We start from the raw sequence: 20,368 nt of genomic DNA, 5'->3' as shown, positions 1-20,368 counted from the left end.
GCCGTTAGTAGGTTCGACGCGAAAAGCTCGATGGTATAATTGTTTGTTTCAGTCACTTGTACGTAGGGGAGAGGGTGTGTTTCACAACCAACATCTGTGACTGCGCGAATGGATTGCTGTTTATGCCTCGCACAGAGTGTTTTGTTGGTGGGAAAGCACAGATAATGGCATTTTGTGCGTGTTTTGGGACCTTCAACAGAACTAACCTCCGATCAACTTCCAGATAACAGAACGTCAGGCAAACAAAAAGAAGTAGTTTTGGAAGCCAAAATTAAGTTCTACTTGAGTTCTTTTGTGCTTCAGTTCGGTTTTACACGTCGGAAGATTTAGTCCGTACAATTCAACCCACAATCAACATGAAAAGACACATTATGAAACGACGTTGTCGACATTAATATAGCTCCAAAATGCCACACCAATTTATGATCAAACAACTTTACCATACAAATATCAAAGCACCTCGTCCAAACGCGTTCCTCCTTCATCCACAGGATGTTGTTTTAGAGCATATTTGAGGATGAACGATGTGTACAAGAGTCGTACCGGATGTAACTGGTAGAGGAAAACAACGCTCCAGCAGCTCCCCCCTGGAACACATAGTTGTTTCGGTTAGCCGTAGTAATTCTACTGGTTGGGTTTACCACTGATTCCTTCACATCCCGATCCAAAACCGCAACCAAAAAAGGAACGGAACCAGTCAGCATGGTCGGGAAAAACGAAACCCTGGGCCCAGCAGAGAGTAACATCAACTTTTCCGATCGATTAAAAACCGAAACCGGCGAGAGCTACTGAGGGGGGGAAAGTACAGGCATAATCGAACCGTACCTCCGAGCGTCCGTTACAGTCCGAAAATCCAGGGAAGCGGCAAACTTTTCCCGCAATGAATTTGTTTTCACTCGTACGCAAACGGAACGCGAACGGAAGGAACTGGCGTGGCGCCACCGAAATGGTGTTCGATGAAAGTTTTCAAATTATTCCTGAATTATTAGTATCGGAATTGTTTGGTCAGCTTTCGAAAGCCCCGGTTGAAAGATGGATGTTGATTGGAATAAGGTGCAGAGAGAGCAGGCCACTGTCGATGGTTGTATGGTGTAAAGTTTATGTGTATGGGCGTTGTTTTTTTCTGGTTCATACCATTAGGATAGATTTGTTTAATATTGAATTGGGAGTTTTAGTCAAACAATGAATATTAAGTACAACCGCTCCGTTAGGATAGCTTCCTGGATTGGACTGCGAGTTCCCGGCTGGCTGTAAACGAAGACGGGTTGTTATGGTTGCCTCGAACGCTTTCACTCCACTGGGAGCCATTTTTCAAGAAGTAAAACAAGACTTTATCCGAAAATCTCTTAATCCAGGGCCAACGTTTAATACAGCTAACCTGGTACAGGCGTGTGTGTCTGTGGTGGAAAAAAGGAAGTATCTCTTCCGATCCGTCCACCACCACATCGATCGTCCTGTGTGTCATCGTCATTGTCGACTTAAATTGGATTGGAGGACCCAAGATCAAGCAAACCACCCCTCGGAGCAGATGAGGTTAGCCTGGATCAGTCCGAGCCATCCGCCGGTGTTTCTCTAGCTGGTGCGCCTGCAATCCGACCACCGGTGACCGAGCAATAAAGGCAATGGGAAAGGATTAATAAGGTTGGCTTACGGTTCCGCTCGGATTTGGTTTCGCTCGATAAGTCCCGAACAAACTCGCCACCGTTCGCACCGGCGCCCGATGGTGATGGCATTTGCAACCGCAGGATTTCTGGAAAATCAATTAAATCCTGCACCACCGAGAGGGAGAGGGAGAGAGAATGGACCTGTGTCGGGCAAAAGACAGAGCGGGTTTCGGTTTCCTCCCGTGGTGGCTGCCACACTGTCCGATTCCCTCGGCTCCCATGGTTTCGTCTAGGCTCTGGCCAGCACCGATGTCGCATATCGTTCGGAAATGAAGTCCGAGCAGCGTGACCAAATAGAGGGCCGGGCCTAGAGCTTCCTCCTGTACAGTGGCGCTCGTACGTACCCTGCTGACCATTACCATGGGAATCTATGCGAGGATGGAGATTCATGGGACGGCCACACGATACGACGGCGATAGCCCCCACGGGAATATCCGGGCTTTCTGGCATCGTTTCCAATACATAGTAGTGTTTGTTTGCCGTTAGCTTTGTGGCCGTCGACGTCAGTGCGTAGGACTCTTTTCCCAGGTATGTGCTCTGCTCGAAAGAGGAACAGTCTCTGAACGCTAATGGCCAGCGCCATTACCAGACGATCGCCGGCTGGAGCTGGCTTCGACAACTCGCGGGACTAAACAATCAAACACTACTCCAGGGGTTAGATCTTTGGAGGGAGTATAAAAAGTGAGAAGATTTCCCAAACTGTTTGACACGGGCAAACACACGGCCTGCGCCTCAGACACATACCACCCGCGAGCGGATTGTGGAGAATTTTAATACACCGGTCTTCTACACGCACACGCATTCGTTATCTTGCGGTGTGTATTCTGTTTTCGTTATCGCCAGTGCCGGTGTGCACCACACCCGGTTCTGTGCACTTTCAAATGACGAACACCAATGGAACACGGCCAGCGGGAAAACGAGCATCGTTTAAAAATCAACAACCACCAACCATTTTCCGGACGGATTGTTTCGTGAGGCGCCTAAAATACATCTCGCTACTTCTCACAAACAACATTGACACTTGGCGCTGCAGCCCCGGCGGGAGTCCCGGGAAGCGCTAATGGATGCCCGGGCGACTCCCAAACAAGCCGTGCGCGGGGATACGAGTTTCGTGTCCAAAGTGCCCAAAGAACCGGAATTCAAACTGTGCCGTAAAGTAAATACAATTACCGCGTCTCGTTTGTACAACGGGGAAGGGTGGGGGCCTCGGAAGAGGAGAAGTGGGTTAATGTGTGTGCATTACCGTGTCTATCATGGAGTTTTGCTGGCCCTTTTTCTTTGGGCCATCCTACAAATCTTAAGAATAGAATTCGAGGCGTATGACTTTGTGTCTTGTCTGGGGTTTTATGGACTATCAGACATTGCCCGATGCACTTTATATCCCAAAAATGGAGCTGAGTTAAAAATACACTGTAAAAGAAAGCGTATTCGTCGCGTTTGCAAAACTAAAAAGCGATGGCTATCCTTCGCTCCAAACTTGCCAGCCCTACGCCGATACGACCACACTCATTTAACCAACCTTTACCGCAGGACAATTGTCTCCCGTAAGCCACGATAAGACAAGCTAATGTATCTAGCCGTAGCCAGCCTTATATCCGCTACAAGGGAAGGTATAGAGTGTTCCCCATAAGGCAGTGCGCGGCAGTGTCCAACGTTGGAACAAGCGGGAAAAGAGTCCATCTGTGGAAACCGTCGACGCAGGGTAGATGTACATGGAAGCACACAGTTGAGTTCGCGCCGTCATGCTAATTATGGTGCAGGGCGAACCCAATGGGCCCGAGGAAGCATAGGACAACCGTCTCGACGAAGCGTTTTAACCGAACGGTCCTCGACGCCGTTGACCTCGAAGTGTCTTGTTCGTTCGCGATGCTTTGGTTCTTGGTCAGTTACAAAAAATCCTATCCTCCAAAGGCAGAACTCTCGGTAGGGACCAGCAGAGTTGGCGGCATTTGGCTGCGGCAAACCGAACGGTGGTTCGTTCTGGGCACTCCGGTACTTTCCGTTTTGGAAGTTGATTTAAATGGAAGCAGCTTATGGCGGTAGTGCTTCGTTTTGTAAGGTTTTTTTTTCTGCAACACTCCAACGTTTGCATACTTCAGCAGTACGAACGGCTGCTACGGTGGATCCATTCTTCGTATTACTCTCCAGAAGACTTATAAATATTAAAAGACCAGACCAGCAAGGTTTAAGGCAAGTGCAGCCCCAAGACTGACCCGTTCCGTCACGCTCCACAATGTTCCACCACCACCAACCGTCTCTTAATGCTTAGCTGAATTTTTCATAATAATCCTTACATATTTTATGATAAACTAGACAGCGCGGCAGTTTCTACACTGACCGCTGGAAGCCAAAAATGGACTTTCCGGACGACTGAACCGAAAGCGCTAGGAATCGACGAGGGGGTCCGTCTTAAGGTTGCGCGTTCCACCAGCCAGATCTATGCGCAAGCGATCGGAGGAGGTTCCCGGACAGTCGAGGACCTCTAGTCCTCGAACTGGATCCAGCGCCATTATCGTCCTCCAGCATATTCGATTGCCGAGGGCGTCGAAGTCCAGCGGGAAGAAATTGGTGCTACATAAAACCGAACAAAATATGATATTCTTCTTTCCCATTTATGGCCCACCGGAGGGCAGACGGATTTATCCAAACTACCCTACACCTAAGGAAGCACACACACACACACACAAACACACAGAAAAATTTCACTTCAATAGCCAAGCTTATACTCGGTGCGACAGGAAAGATAGAGCTGGGTACGGTAGCTGCTCTCTTTCCTGCCACCGCCAAAAGAAAACCAGCACTTGGCTGAGCTGGCAAAAGAACAGAGCCAGAAGAAAATGTACAGTACCGACCGGCTACAAGGGACACACCGCCGCTGCCGCCGAGGGTTGGATAACTCCCCTGGCCCCGGCTGTGGGGCGAGAAACTGTGTGAATCGCTATGGAAATGGTGATGGAAAAAGGCCACGCAAAAATTGCACCAACGCCGACCCGACCCGCTCGGGAAAAACAAAAGAATGAGCAATAAAGGTGAAATTTATATTTGCCCGCTGTAATGGCCCTTTTGCGGAATATGGAATCAGGAAACGTCCACTTTGGATTATTGGACGGGCGCAAGATGATGCAGTGGATACACAGTAGAGTACGGTTCCGCCTCTATCGTAGTGTAGAATGTGTATGTGTGTGGGTTTTTTTTCAACCCCCTTCCAACGTTTCAAAAACATTACATTTAGCCATTACGAAGGAAACAAATGCCCGCCGAACGGGAGGATTTACTATATCCAAAAAGAAATTTCTTCAACACAAACGCATTATACGGTGACTGAAGACCTCTCCTTTAGAAGCCGCTGCGCCCTCGAGCGATCGCTTTTCTCACCGTCTGTGGCTTCTTCTATCGAGCCACGTAAGAGGAATGGAAAATTGCTTCTTTTGCACTAACTGAATTATTTACTATCAAACAAAACTATCTCGACCACACTAACGATCAGGAAGGCAATCGTACCAGCATGGCAAGTCGGTGAACCGGTATGGAAAGTCTCGCCATTGAATGGAAAACATGCTGGTGATGCTACCCGGTGATGAAGTACACCTTTTCCCGCTGCGGCCCGCGCCTTGTGGCCGATTCGGAACTGACCGATCGGGGGGTCGGCACCGCTACTTGCCATTGAATTATGCGGATATGGCAAACATGATGTCGCCGGAGTGAAAAGAAGGCGATAGCAAAAACCCGACCGACAACTGGCAAGACCACCCATCCTGGGGGCGAGTCGGTCCCGGGACAACCTTATTACACAGCCCGCGGCTAGCTAGGTACCGCGGTCCCCGATATGTCCACGATCCAGTTAACACCTGGACTGCGGCGAGAATGGGGATGCTGGAATGTACTAAAATTCTACCGAACAAAGCGTTCATAGTTCTTCTCGAGGTGCGATGAAAAGAAGTTTTGTCCCCGGGGATCTGGCTGGAGTAGGAAAAGTGGAAGAAATTGACAAGAAGAAAAAAAAAGCGGACACTCTCGACTTAACACCGCGCGCAACACTGGCTGTCACCGGTTTCGGCGCGGCGAAAAGGTACTCCATTTTTGGTCTGTTGCTTCAAGGGGAAGCTCGTGCAATGTCTCGGGTGCAGATGAACTTCGTCAGCAGGCTTTGCGAGGGCGAGTGATAATATTTGCCGATAGCTCGGCGGACATGACACTTGGCAGATGCAGGCTCCGGAGACGACAAGGTGAGGTGAAATAATGTGCCCAACAGTACTCGCTACCATGGCATGATTGAGTAAGTCACAACTGCCAACAACGTCCCAACGCGGTTCACACAATAGACGGCTCAGATGAAGTATGAACACACCAGAAGCGACAACTCGCCAAACGGAAACCCCCGTACTTTGTAGCAGGACCTCTTGCTGAGCTCAAAATCCAGGAAACTCCCGGTACAAATCGTCGTCAGCGGGTGTGTGTGTGTGTGTAGGCGAATCCGGACGAAAACGGACCGCAAGGTGCGATAATGACACCTGGAATAATGGCGTAATTTTTCTCCCTTTCCGCTGTTGCTTTTTAATGAGCGCTTAGCGTTTGGCCATGTTGGTGCACTGCTTCCCGTCATACTCGTCTCGCCCGGTGCGCCGTGGCAGGAAGTGGCCACTGCATAGAACACCTTATACCGCCCGGAGGTCAGTACAACTCCCGCTTGGTAGCAAACAAGGGATGGCAACGAAGTACTTCACGACCCCCAACGGGTACGCGATTCGCGCAGCACCATTTGGGTGCAGTTTTTTCCTCGATCCTTCCAGCTTCACTCACCGAGGAACTGGCGCAATTATGACTATGTTTATTCTACCCCTCGCGCTCCGAAAACCTTCTCCCACGGTCAACACAGATCCTGCCAACTGGCTGGAGGCGGTCGAGATTAACAGATGGACGGCAATCGGGTTCGCTGCTCCCCCATTTGCTTGCCACACACTTGGACCCGAAGAGCTCCGTCGGATCGGATGGATACACACATTGACTTCCACGCGGTCCTCGTCCCAGGGGTCGTTGTAGCTGCCCAGCGGGATGGTGCGCATTAGCCCCTTGTACGGTGCGCGCTGCAGCTACAGCGGCAATCCATCGTGCGGATGGCCACCTCCGGTGAGACAAGATTGCACTGCTTCTGGTGGAATGCTGCCGTTCGAACTAAGCGATCGAAGTGTCCAATGTGCGTGTGTGTGCAGTGTACCAGTGCAGGTTCAATGTTTGTTCTCGCATGTAACAGTTCGAGTACGAAACATGCTAAAGCATCATATCAAAGATAAAAGCTACAACTCAAATGGGGATCCACCAGTTCTCGGGTAATTTAAAACACCCTAAAACGGTAGCGAAAACCAAGAAGCACTGTTTTCTCAAGCGAGAACAAAAACATTGATGTTTTCTTTCCCAACAAAATAGCGCTCTCGAGCTGGAGTGGATTTTGGATCTTCTAGGAACAAAGTGACTCACGTAAGACTCATCGTCCGAACACCCGTTTTCTTCTGGCTGCCGCGAACCGGTTAAGGCCCATTAATCTAAAAATACTCTGGCATTAAAATACCCCACTCCACATCATGTCGTTGCTTTCAACATCGCACTATCTCCGAACGCTCCTGCTGCCGAAACCATCCGATTGAAAGTATCGAAAGGTGCCGCAAACTCAAAATCTATCCGGGCACCCTTTTCCAAATGTTGGGTCAAATACTCATGCGTACGCGGCACAACACACACGCTGAAGTGGCTAGCACTTCAAAATAGGATAGAAATATTGTCCCGATAACAACACCCCGCCGCCGCCAAGCTCGAGCACTCGACAAACCGTAGTTCCCGCGTCAGTGGCGACGTCTCCCAGCACGGACCAGAGGCGGCACAAAAATACTGCTGGGAACTCCGTCCGCCGCTTGAAGCGATGGTCTGTAAAATGAAGTGCTCGACGTAACGTTAAATCTTAACTTTAACTACTCTCACGCGGCAGTGCCGCGGACTGGATGGATTGCTCCAAGCGGTGTTACCTTCCTCAACCTTACTGGCTAGCCTAGCCAAAGACCGGAGGGTGTATTTTAAAGACCGTATACGATCCCGATGAAGAAAGGTGCACGCGGAGAAATCAGAGCCCGCCGCCTTATCGCTAAGCAGCACTAAATCGGGAGTTCTAAAGTGAGGGGGTTCATTAAAAGGACGACTGGAAACATTTTAATCCAAAACCCCGTTGAAAGCACGATTCCCAGATGTCGCTGTCGGGAAGCTTCGGGCTGCTTAAAATGTTCGACTTTGCTACCGACCCCGAATGCCGGTGCGGCTGACTAAGATTTTAAGCCAGCTAGATAAAGTGATTACACACACTCCAACAGCTCATCCGTCCAATTAGAAGTCAATCTTTTCACGTCGGAATTAGTTCCAAGAAGTTGTACAATCAAGCGCGCGAGAAGAGACATACCCGGGAGGGATGTGGGGGCATAATGAACGCCATAGAATTGAGTCGTTCCGAGTCGAAAGTGATAAGCACTGCGGAGGAAAATAAAAACTGTTCCAAACAGCGGTGTGTCCCAAGCGCGAGATTAACACACACGGTCAGTAACACATAACTATGAACCCATTAAATAGCAGATCTCTGCCTAACAGGTAAGAAACCACCGGCACCAGTCACGAAACAAGGCCTCAGGCGCTTGGAAACACACACAAGAGATCGGAGGGAGAAAAAAAGGTCCAAACGAGATGTTTTGAAATCCAGTTCAACTTCTTCTCCCATCCCGAGACGGGGGACTCGACGGAGGCTTAAGATTGTTTGAGCTCAGTTTGTCTTAAATGTCTTAATTGGAGTCCGATCTTGCGCCATAATGATCGGTTTTGTTTTCTGCTCGGACCTCTGGCCGGGATTCGACGTTACTAACAAAATTCTACCGCCTTATCTCGGGTCGTATCGCATTAAGGTCCAACGAGTTTCTAACGAAGCTGTAAGCCGAACACCTAAAATCCTAAAATACACAACTGCATTCCAGATGCCTGCTACAAATATAAGAAGCAATTTTGGTCAAACATTCATCATGATGAATCGAATAAACTGCCCAATTCAATCACAAGGTCGATATATTTGCACGAAGAAAAGCTCCAAACTATAAAAAGCAACGATTCGAATTGATGGCATTTTAATCAAGCAAAAATAGTGAGGAAGGATACTGGTAAAAAAAAAACTTACGAAAGGATTCATATAAAATTTAAACATTCAATCCACGTTCAATATTTTGCCCACCTTGGAGTGGCTGAATTTCCAGTTCAAGGATTCAGAACTAAAACAAAGGCGAAAATATATATAAACGTAAAAGCCACTCCTTTCTAGCATACAAACTCGACCGTCGAACCAAAAAAGGGCAATCGAATACGAAACCTACAACTCTTCCCATAGAGCAAAATGCATGTCTGAGAAGATTATTTTTAAAGCAAACAACATAATCTTCAGAATCCCGAACGGCTGGGAGTCCCGCCGCTCCAACGGGCGGAAGAATGTTGCGTTCGATTATTTGCTTTTTGAATTTTGAAGTCTCGCTTCGGTGAAGTTCAGCCCTGGCTTTAACACCCCGCCCAAAGGAAACCATGGCGGGGAAGTTCCAACGCAAGCGGCGGGAGAAATGGGAAAGAATCATTCCAAGGGAAACCGTTTTCTTCAAGCTTTCCCCCTTCCGGGTCACTGAACATATTTGGCATGCCCGAAAAAGTTAGCTGGCGCAACAAAAGTTGAACATGATATGCATGAGGAATTTTAAAACATTCTGTGCGGTGCGTTCGATTTATGTTTTTCCACCGAACCGACGGGGCGGAAAATGCCGAACTTTTGAGCTTTTTCCCGGGCGATGAAGCAAAAGCCGCTGGGGGAAAGTTTATCGTTCAATCGAACTGTCTCTTTAAATTTACCTCCGGCATCGCCCGTGGCGCGTTTTCCACGCGAACGTAGAATACTTCATCATCGACCACCTTCGTCGGGAGGAAAAGCGAAGCTGTGGGAAAGCGCAAAAGGAAAACCTCCTTCTCCGTAATTTCGCGGTTCTCCGTACCGGCGCGATTCCAGCACCGGTTGGAGAAGGCACGCGCTCGAGGAAAGACGAATTGCTAGCATAGCACTCTGATGGGGACGGGGACCAGAATTTTCCACAGCCATATACCTATCTCTCTCTCTCCCTCACTCGCAATCGAGACACATTGCCCGGAGCCAAGTTTTTCCGAGCGTAGCAAAATAGAAACAAAACCAGAAGAACGAACATTGAACGTGTTTGCATTATTGATTGGTTGTTTCATTTCCGCCTGCTGCCGTGTTGGATTTTCCGGGCGCGATTTACTAAGAAAAACCTTTCCCACTTCATCTCCAACTCACAGAGACACGCAAGTGGTTTGATTGTAAAGCTTGTGTGCTTCGCTTCGGCACCCGATGGATGATACGGATTGCTTTCACCTTGCCGGATCGAAGTGGCACCAATCGGAAAGCACACTCATCTGCGTAATCAAAACGATGCTTATGTTCATGATGGTGATGATGATGATGCTGATGATGATGATTATGACAGGGAAAATCAGCAATGCACCAGTGGGTGTACCGCATCGCCGTTATTATGATTATTGTTATGATGAATGCTATCACATTGCGGAAGATTTACGAAAAATTTCTCATTTTGAGCTCTTCTTGTTAGCGGAAGAGAAACGTAATTTCGCGAGCAATTTTTTATTTAATTGAACTTTTGATTGAAATGCATTCGAAAAAAAAGCAGCTAATAAAATTTAAATTAAACGAGGATACGTATACGATCTGTGTATTTTTGTCTGTACTAAGGTCCCTGTTGATCTATTCGGAAGAAGTATTGCTACTATTGCAAAATGCAATGAGGTAGATATATGACCATGTTGAGATAGGAAAAACGACGACATAGCAGCACGGAGGTCATGAATGTTTTCATGACCGAGAGGCTGTTTCAAAAAATCATTATACTTCGGGATTGAACCCTAGATTATTAAGAAGGTACCGCAGCGGTCCCACCATAACAAAAATCCATCATTCCATCATCTCGAATGGCTAAACAAATATTACCATAGTAATCGTATATTTTTTCCAAGAAGACATGGCTATTACTTGGATAAAACTCATGCCTTACAACCTTAGTGTGCAGAGTTTTTCCGGAATGGTTACCAGATCCAGAAGTATAACAGAATTCGGTCGAACTGGAAAAACCCCGAAACCGATGCGAACCAACATTTATCTCATTTGCGAACCATTCAATGTTGCTGTTCAAACACGGTGATTTTCAACGTATGAAATAATATTATTGTACAGCAAACCCTGACTTTCATAGCGCATACTTATTATTCTAAAGACTCCGACAGGTATACCTAGCCTAGTGTAAACAAAACTAACTTCAATGTTGCCATGTGAGAACTTTCATTGGCAAGGAATTTCCCCGAAAAAGGCCTACAGAGTCCTACTTTTTAGGTCAATGATCCGATCTGCAAAGGTTTGCTACAGCATAAAATGAAAATTTGTTTTACTTTCTGATACCGTGCTGGTACATTTTGAGAATGGCACTGGTATTCCAATAACTATATCTTCTGTGTCACCGATGATTTTGTGGTTTGTAACTACCTAGACTACGGATTTAAATGATATCATGTGAAAACAGGAAATTTTTCCCAATGTTCTGGACACGGAGAGGAATTGTTCTCGCGACGAATGCCTATCAACCCAAACCAGAGCATGTCAAGGACAACATCAAAGAGATGCGACATAAAACTCCGATGTTACTCATCATGTTCTGCTGCTCGCTGCTCGTGGATCGTCAAAACAAATAAATCCTTGCCGCTATTATTTCCAGCCTGCGAACCCCTTGTCGCTGGCTAGAACGAAAATCTTAATTTGTAGTCTCAGCGTGGTAGCGTCCTTTGATGGTGAATCCTATGTAAGCCTCCCCATGCTGGTTTCCCAAGCAGGGGTTTCAAGTCAATTTCATTTCGCTTCCCTTTGGTTCGATTGCACCGTGGCAGCAAATAAATCAGTTTCCAAGAAGCTAATGGAGACCTTTCTCCAAACGGACGCTCTGAACCTGTCCTATCGTTTTTTTTTCCTTCTACTCCGAGTACTTTGTGCTGTCTGCCGACTGACGGACCTGACTCTGTCACTGGTCGGTTGGTTTGAAAAAGTTAGGAAGGACCTTCCGCGGGTTGCGAATGAGGGAAAAAAGTATCCTTACTAAACGAACCGCTCCCCCATACAGCCGATGCGCTCCGAAAGGCTTTCGATTGCTTCCTTCGAGCACCTAGTGACGACGAATATTTGATGCCATAGGCGAGACCCCTCCCCGTTCAGCCAGCCTAATTCCAGCACCAAAACGGGATGTCTCTTTCGCAGTGCCTTCCGTTTGTGGCTCGGCTGAACTCGACAGTCCACAAGCTTGACAAAAGCTGAACCCTCACAAAGGTTTGCCCCGGTGAGGACATTGGAGTCCTGCATTTTTTGTTCATTTAATACACAGTACTGCGCTGCCAACGTAACGGCTTGTAAGGCCCAGCTCTTTTTCTTCCTCGCTTCTACCCCCGAGGCAAGAATGGAAAAAGGCAAAAGCTCACCCGAAGAGGCGGAAGGAATGCCGAATACTTGCTCCTGTCGGTACTTGCCACGATCTGGACCATTTCAACTGTAGGTTCGGTTTCGATTTCCCTCCGCCAGTTGGGCTCGGTTTCAGACATTTCCAATTCTAATAAGTCATTTCCCCCGTTGTCCTGACGACGAGCAACTCCTAGCGGACCGTCCCCTTCTCTGGCTTCGTTGTCTGTAGCCTGTCGTCGCCTGCTGTGTTTTGGAAATTGTCCCGAAAATTGGCATTAATTAAATTGCCGAAAAGTCCGTTCTGGCCTCCTCATTCTACTCCTCCAAGCTAAAAAAGAAAAAAAAACTCACCAATCCATGATGGGCCAGGCAAATCCCAGGAAATTTGTCGAATACCTTAAGAAGCGGGCCCGGGTTCAGAAGGTTCGGAGGAGAGAGAAATGTAAAAGATAAAAAAAGAGACCGAACGACACAACACGGTACTTGAGATGCCAAAAGCCGAGCGACGAGCGAGAATGAATATTCATGATTGATTTACTTGTCTCGCTTCTGGTTCTAGTTGACCGTTATCGGAGTAGTTTGTAGTCCTTGCACCCAGTGCCCCGAAGAACAGAACCAGGACGACATTCTAACACGATTGTCGATTGATTGAAAGTTGCCAAAAAATGTGCCACACCGTGAACCGGAGGTAACGAGCTTTGATGAACTTGAACTGTTAAGTTGTCAACCTTACGGTAGTGTTGTACATCGCCAGTTGCCTGACTTGACATACCCTCCTCCCGCCACTGCCTGTATCGATTCGTGCTCGGAACTCCTGCTGAGACCGTTGCTCTTTTCTTCCTTCCAGACCTCCTAAAAGGTCCAGATTCATTCGTTAACATCGAAATGAAGCAATTGCAGGGCATCGATCGCACACATGCAGACAGACAGGGCTGTTACCGGTGTGTGCTGCCCCGAGTGCCCTCGGAACCATGGACAAAACTCTGACCAAGTAATTTATACAATTATCCCAAACCGGTTGACACCACTACCCCAACTCTTTCTCTCGCTCTCGCTCTCTCCTTTTTGTTCGTCGCGTAGGTCGAAGAAAACTATGTCGAGCAGGTTTCAGGCCAACTCCAGTCGCTGGAAGTCGCACACAAAATGATGGATCGGTGGACGCTCGATATCCTGGCGTGGAAGGCATTTCGGAGGAATTTGGCAAATTAAGATTCTGCCCTTGCTTTCGACTTCTCTCCCCGTTTGGGGTGTAAGAATTTGTACTTTCGAATGAAAAGAAACGGAATGCTGGCCCCGATCTGGTAAAGTTGGGAATTTTATCACCCCGTCGATGGAAAGCCAGTAGTGCATGAAAGAAATGAGTTCAAAGAAGTGAATTTCAGCAAGTTATATTCTGAAATGACCTGTCTCCATCGTTCCAATAATCGCTAAGTTAAATCAGTAGATGAAGCTAGATTTCCAGTTATTGTGTAAGTCCAAAAATTTTGCTGATCATGTATGCTAACACCTCCGGACACAGAACACACCTCGTTCATGCTCAATTATGCTGAAGGTTCATGGTTCAATTAAACTCCCGTAATTTCCCGGCTATGCATCGAAAACGGTTCGCCCCAAAAGTACCGTAATGTTACCCCTTTTGGCAACGAGCCTCAATCGCGAACCCGAACCAAGCGGGCTCCCGGCAAAGGTGGTATTGACTTGCCGCACACATTCCACAAACATGCTGATCACTACCCAATGACCATCGGCAGATCAACTCCTCTCTCCACATCCGTCACGAGGCCACTCGGTGTGGTACGTGAAAGCAGGAACCAAAAAAAAAAAAAAACAAATGGTATGGTACCCGTAATTAGACACTACTCACCTCCACTTTTCTCCCCACACAGGCCCAAATCTGACCGCCTCTCTATCGTGCAATCAGCCTCGATGAACTCCTCCAATGCTGTGTGCTGCATAAAGGCGACGACGGGCAGCCGATATTTCTCCTATTCCTGCGTCGAAAGAAGAGAAAAAACGGAGAAATAATTAGACGAAAAATGTTGCCACCCATTAGAAATCTTGTTGCTCACTCGAATTGATGAGGATCCGTTTCCTCGTTTATGCTAATGCAAACTACTCCGACTCAACACACAAACACACACACACACATGTACATTCCCGGGCGGCAAACTGCACGCCCATCGGCCCAAGAAACCACTTGGCAACTCTTGGGTCGTCGGCAGTAGGAAAAGGGCAGCAGAAACAACGGACCCAGGTGTCGAAAGGAACCCTCCACCAATTGGTCTGGACTGCTGGCTCCCCAAAAAAGCACACATTCTCGGATGGCTCGGAAATGATCGGAAAATTCAAGGCGCTGAAAGCTACCGCACCACACCTCACCCCGCGTGCGCTTTCTTTGAGAGCCCTCGCGTAAATGGCCCGCGCCAGCGCGTGGAAAACGGGGTCCGGCCTTGCCCGGCACGGTATTATTGGATAATCACACGCCTGGGAGAACTTTTGGCGGTCCGTCCGGGAAGCGCGGGCCTCGCTTTGTAGAGAGCCCCGGCCGGCGGCAGTCGCGGGCCTCAAAATCCATTAACATTACACAGAGAGAAAATCCCGAATGGTGGAGAGCAAAGGGCAATTAATTTACACCTAACTACGAACACACGAAAAACGAAAAAAAAACCGCCGAGCAGGGGAAGTCGAATAGCAATAAATAAATAGTGAGAAAAGGAAGAGAAAAAAAAACCAACAACCCTCGGCAACACCCAACTGAGCCCCGCTCGAGGGGTCAAGGGACCAGAGGGGGTCCGTTTTTGGCGGAAATGAATCCCAATGTTGAGAAAAATCGCATCATCGTTCTAGCTCGAATGTTTCGCCGATGCAAATGCAGGCGGCGCGGTTCCATTTCCCGTCTGTCTTGTTCCACCCGGGGCCCTATTTTTTCACAAAAAGCAAATACAAATAAAAGTACAGAAATAAAAAAACCTCACAAAGTCACCGACCGCAAGCCGACCCGGTTGATGCGGCCATCGCGACCGGGCACTATAAACGGACTATAAATAAAAAAGTAATAAATTCCATCACACCGGCTCGGGTTGTCGCGCGGCCCCGGAACGGAGCATAAGACGGCACACAATGGGACGGCACATACATAGTAGCATGTGTGGGAGTTTGGAGCAACACCAACCCTTTGGGAGACACCAAGACGTTGGCGATATTTATGTTCGCCTAATTATCACACTTATTTATTTGTTTTCTCGTTTCAATTTCGTTCTTGATTCGGTTCCTTTCCGTAGCTCCACATTGGAAGGAGTGTGTGTGTATGTGTTGTGCACACCTTCATCAAGGACGCAGGCAGCTTGTTAGTTCAGTATTTTAATGTTTTTCATCTTGCTTGGTGACCCCAAACTGAATGTAAAAAAAACATCTTTACAGTCGCGGGAGGAAGAAGTTTGCGCTTGACGCACTGAAATGAGAGTGACTTCGATTAACGGGTGCGCGTCGAGAGGAACCGTGCATTCCATTCTCGTGCATTGTTGGACCAAAAGACCAACAGGGATAAATTATAGCGCATTGTGTACGTCCCGCGGAGCCCATCCGGCCCATAATGCCCCCTCGTCGGTTACGGTTTGTGCGTTTTTCATCCCAATTTAATGGCGCAAGTTGGTTTGGCAGCCCCTGTACCCCACATATGCAGCAGGCAAACGCACAAATAAAACACCATAAAACATACCAAATTATTCGAGATAGTATTGTTCGGCCAAAGGAACCGAACTGCGCTCTTGAAGAAGCAAACGTTAGCGATATGCTCCTCGCTTTCATTGTCTAGAAAAGTGTATGCATCACACGATAATTGGAAGCTTTTCCCTCGGAACAAACGCGGGCCACCGTTTTCCCAGCGCCGGTCGACCTTTGGAGCAGTTTCTTCCTGAAAACCTTCCAACTTAATTGCCAACCTTCATGCTTTCGCCGGCGCATGTTTTATCGGGAGCTGAAATTCATCGAAATTTTGCACACTCCAGTTAGTTTCTATCCGAGGACAAAACAAGGGGGGCTTTAACTTGTGTAAAGGCTTGGGGCGGTGCTGTCCGAACCAAAATCTGCGTTAGACAAGGAAACGGCTGACCGGTAAAGCTTATTAGCAATAAATCTTTCTTTTATGGCTAGGTAAAAGACTACCTTTTCACCGGCGATCGATTTCGAAAGCGGCACCAATGTTCAAACATCACACATCGCACCGCACCGCAGACAATTCGTTCTTTCAGTGAAGCGAAACTAGGAGAAACGCTTTACTTTCCGCTTCTAAAGGCCGCGCGCATCAATTCAGAGATTGGGGAGAAAAAAACGAGCGAATATCGTTTAAATCAATATGATCGCCCACAGAAAAAGCACTTTCCCCCGTTTTCAATTTCATTTTCCTTCAAACGGATTTAGGAAAGCGTTTTCATTCCAGCTCTGCAAAAGTTCCGATTGCAAATGCTAACACACACACGCAAACACACCAGAGAAGAAATGAAACAAGGAACGCTTTTCTAAGTCATCAAACGACTTTGCCATCCCCGGCGGTTGTTCGATTCCTTCACGAAGTCGATACCACCTCCTGCTGTGTCCTTTAAAACCCAGCCGGAGCAGAAAAAAATATAAATAAAAAATAAAAGAAGCCGAAATCCAAATCATTAGCCAAGTTGGGATGGTTTTGAATTAGGCAGTGGGATTGGTTGTAGCAGACTGTGCAATATGAATAATTTAAAACTAATTAACTTTTACAGAAACCGTTAGCAGTGGTCTGAACTGCTTTCTTTGACCGCCTTCGCGAACGGAAAGTGGTGATTCGAAATGAAAATATTTTTCTTGCTCGCTTCTCGCTTTCGATGCGAATTTATTGCCTTCATTCTACTTGACCTTGGTCTTATTGATTTTAAGAACGGTTTCCTACTTTTATTGCTATGACCTATCAATTTTCTGTTTCGTGTTTCGATGGATCAGAAATTGATTACCAATGAAATGGTACGCGTCAAACGGTTCAAGACTTTCGATGACTTTCCCTAAACCGATCAACATTATCGGAAACAGCGCTTTGCTTACCTGACGCAAATACAAACAACCGCTTGCCTGCATCGAAAGATAGTCTAATCTCGACCCAGTTCACCCGAATTCACCAGAACTGTGGTTTTCCGTGAGAATGCGTACGAATCGGTTTTATCGGCCACCGTCAAACCCTTCAAAAAACGATCAGTTTATTTTTCCCACCAGACAGCCGCTTCCGCTATCAGCAGCGAGAGTCGGTCAGAAGGAATCAAGCTAGCCAAAACCTAAAAACCCCGCGCATCGGCGATGCGGCAAAATGCGGTTCTCACATGTCGGAAGAATGCCCGCCACGGCTTGCAATCGGGTGCGCAATGATTTTCACCCGATAACATCACGTACACTCTCCGGACCTGCCGACACCCAATAGCTCAACCCCGAAACGGAAGGCTTGTCGGCGGCACCGTAACGCTCTCAGGATTAAGGACCGGCTGTAACTCGTCCGAAATGTTCGACGAACAGCGTGGAAAGAAGCGTGGGGAAGAAAATCCCAGCGCAACGCAACAGCAGCCCCGGTTGGTATTTTTTTATTTTTATTTTTGAGCCCTCGATGATGATGATGATGCTGATGATGATGTTTGAAATTGATCACTCAATAACTTCTGCCGAACAAGGCAAGGCGTAGAGATTATTTTCCAACTGTTTTTCCTTCCTCCCGCTCGATGTTCGGCTCTGCGCAACGCCAAATGCGAACGTGTCGAAGACGGAAACCCGAAGGACACGCAACGCCATTAGAATAAAGTGGAACAGGACGGCCGTCGGTTGGTGTTGGAATGGAAAGAAGACGAAAAAAAAGGCAAAAAACAAATCCCAAGAAATAAAAAGGATACCAATGGAAGGAGGAAAAAAATTATCCTCTCTCAGCAGGAGGCTTCCGACCCGAAAGGCCCACGGTTCGAAGCCTGCAACAAACAGGATAATGGGCTCTAGCACCGAGGGGTCACGTCTGGCGTACGTGTTTCTATCACCGGATTCGAGAGAACGCAAGGACACATCGTCTCCTCCTGGACGTAGGAGTTTTCCGTCGGCGGCGGAATTCGTACAATGCCCGACCATGGACGGAACATATGTCGCCCTTTGATGGACTCATCGAATTGTGGAGGAATTAGCAGCAGGGCCGGGGCTGGGGCGTCCGAGAAACGGGTCCGATGGGTTACTTGCAGCAGGCATTCGGGGCCTAAACTGGAAATCCTATTGACAAAGGCAGGGGATAAGTAAACCATTTTCCACCTCTAATACCTTAATGAATTGTGCTTTCGCTCGAGCACGAACAGGCGTAAGTACGTGCGGTACCCACAATGGCACCGGGGAAAACCATTCGTCTTCCTCCGACGGAGTGTGTCCGAAAAGAAAAGCAAGGGCCAAAAAACAAATCCACTCACTCGCACACCGACCGACCGTCCCATAAACCTATCGAAGGAAGCTAATTTCCTACGGCGGATTACAGGCACGGCCTTCTCTAGCCGGCCGAGATTGGGTAAATGGCAATTCACGGCCATCGTGGTTCGTGCCAAATCGAGGATCGACAATCGAATCGGGAACTCGTCCATTATAGGACTGTAAACGTGGTACAAAGTGGTCGGGACGCGCTTTTCGGGGGCGTAGATTAAGGCTGAAGTCCAAGACACGCACTGTTGGCGGGGGGGGGAGTTGAAGGCAATCAATTCGCACCACATGGTTCGCACTTGCCTGACCACCCTCGACCTCACACCCTCGGCTGTGGAGTGGATTTATTTGTCCTTGCTGGCGAGCGAACCGATTGACGAAATGATACGAGACGCCCGCATCGTTGGCCAGTTGCCGGCCTTAGACATCTCACTTACCGCAAACGGCGGTAAACTAGTTTCGGCTGAGTCCGACAGGCGAGCGGGGCTCATGAAAACATGACTAAGCCAGTATGTGGCCCGATCTAATAATGCTGCTGCTGCTGCGCCCCGACGATCTCAATCAAGTTGAAAGCGAAATATAAATTACACAGGCCCACCTACCTCCGACAATCCGGTGGCCAACACAATAACGCTGGTCCACCCGAAACCAAACGCACGGCTACACAACATCACAAGAGCGAACCACATACTTCTCTCCACAGCCAAGGATGTATTGCAAAATCACCCATTTGGACCAACCGAAACTCGACGAACCAAGGCGTAGAGAGTACATCATGTACGTGCGTCTGTCGGTGGGTGTGTTGGCGGGGGTGGAGGAAGGTTTATGGAAAAAAGTGAAGAATAAAACACATGGAAACCTGGGGGCGTCATGTACACAAGTACTACGACATGAGGCAAGTAGGGAACCGGAATATGTGCTCCGATTTTACGGCCCGCTCTTATTGGCTAATGGCGATTACAATTGATTTGCTCCTATTTGCGAGAGCTAATCCACATTGGAACACTGGAAACAGAGAAGGTGCAGGCATCTTCATTACAACCGAAATGGAACCAAGCCAACGTTAAGTAAAGTGACCTCCTAAGGTACTTCCGCCGGGCTCTGGAGGAACGTGGGTGTGGTGGGTTCGGGCTGTAAAAGTTGCCGGTCGTCACCGCCGAGTACACCATCGCCTGGTTGGCAAGGCCTTAGACATGTTATTTGCCTGAAGAGCCATTCCCGGGTCTGTTTTGCGCAGATGAACCGACTCCCGGATCGACCGGAAAGCCGCCTACCGAAAGACACCTATCCCTGGTACCATATCGCGTCGGCTCGTCAGATCCGGCCGGAGAAACCGGATGAGTCGGCAGGAATGATGCCTCGGCGATCCGGGGATCTCGCGTGAACCGACCCCCGGCACCTTCGCGTCGATTATCCACCATTTTTCCTCGTCCCGGCATGGATCGCACTGGGACGCCGAGTCCGGTTCGGAGTTTGTATTGGAGTCGTTAGGACGCGCTGTTCGCCGAGTGCCCTGCCGAAAGGTTATGTTTAGCAGTAAATTACGAAATAAGCACTCGTTCGTGCCGATGGCTTTGAAAAGAAGTATATACTTGCTACTGCTCTTCCAGTTTTGTTCCACTCTTCTCGGCCCCAAAAGCAAAACACTGTGAACGGTGTT

General features: G+C 48.1%; 1 protein-coding gene across 1 annotated transcript in view; it reads right to left on the bottom strand.

The window, feature by feature from the left end:
- LOC131263090 (PE-PGRS family protein PE_PGRS4) overlaps nucleotides 1-20,368 on the bottom strand; it is a 130,709-nt gene that overhangs the window by 95,826 nt on the left and 14,515 nt on the right. The window contains exon 2 of the mRNA XM_058265241.1: nucleotides 14,117-14,243. The gene's annotated coding sequence lies outside the window, so the exon portion shown is untranslated. The remainder of the gene's footprint in view (nucleotides 1-14,116; nucleotides 14,244-20,368) is intronic.

This window comes from Anopheles coustani, chromosome 3 (genome assembly GCF_943734705.1).
Source record: "Anopheles coustani chromosome 3, idAnoCousDA_361_x.2, whole genome shotgun sequence".
Taxonomy (NCBI): Eukaryota; Metazoa; Arthropoda; class Insecta; order Diptera; family Culicidae; genus Anopheles; species Anopheles coustani.
This window is presented reverse-complemented; position numbering and strand designations above follow the sequence as displayed.